The sequence below is a fragment of the Frankliniella occidentalis genome, unplaced genomic scaffold (assembly GCF_000697945.3).
Source record: "Frankliniella occidentalis isolate FOCC.00 unplaced genomic scaffold, Focc_3.1 Scaffold327, whole genome shotgun sequence".
NCBI lineage: Eukaryota > Metazoa > Arthropoda > Insecta > Thysanoptera > Thripidae > Frankliniella > Frankliniella occidentalis.
In genome coordinates, this window is record NW_026267450.1 from 368,757 (window position 1) to 369,852 (window position 1,096).

Sequence of the window (1,096 nt, forward strand, 5' to 3'; positions counted from 1 at the left end):
AGGGGCCGAGAACAGGATCCTAAGCGCCTCTTCATAACTGCTAATGGCCATTAGGGAGCTGATCGTCACCCGCGCGCTGTTCACGCCCCCCGTCCCCCATGGGAACAGTCACATCGAGTCGATGAGGAGACAACGTAGGCAAAATACATGGAGTCGACGTGGACCATCGACTCGACCATCGAGTGCCAAACGGCACTAGAATCCACGGGGATAAGAAATAGATGTATCAACTCGATTGTCCACTCTGTATCCACGTACCATTCCCCCAAAAATATTTTTTCAAAATCCAAAAAATATTTTTTTGGTGTTTTGGTTTTCTTTGACCATACTTGAACGTTTGTATTAATTTCAGTCACATTAGAGAAGTTAATTACTGTACCTTTGCTGGGAGTTGAACCTTAGACCTGTCGCTTGGTAGACGGTGCCGCTAACCACGCTGCCACCGAGGCATCTGCTCACACCCTCTCTCTGCGAGCTATATATTCGGCAAGGTACCCGTGACTACATCCACGACCTATCCACGTAGTTGCTATAGGGATGGCAAAGTTACAGCTTGCCCTTTCCTGCTTTTAGTCGTGTATAAATAAGGACACAAAATATGAAACAGAAATCTATATAGTAGTGCGTACATCGATTACTGACTGAAATATCTATGAAGAATACTGGTGTTATAGGTCTATATGGAAATGTCCTCGCTGCGTCCATGTGGATAGGTAAGGTGTAAGTCCACGCGGAGAACAATATAAGGTATCTACGTGGAAATACCATACTGTTTCTAGGTAGATTGTTCCCTCTTTAAATAACGTAGATATGTTGTGGACGTGTCCACATAGACGACGAAAGGAAGTATCCACGTGGAAACTTCATTTTCGATCTAGGTGAAGACTACCACTTAATATCCACATAGATATTCAGTGGATATGTGGTCGACCAATCCTCATCCACGTGATCCACGAAGATCCCATGGAATCCACGTGGATGGGATGTGTCGTTCCCATGGGGTCCAGAGCAAGGCCCCGACACACCCTGCTGGTGCTGATCACTGAAGTACGATAAGGTGCGACAGTTTGGCGCTGCTTTTGTCCAGACAGAGGCA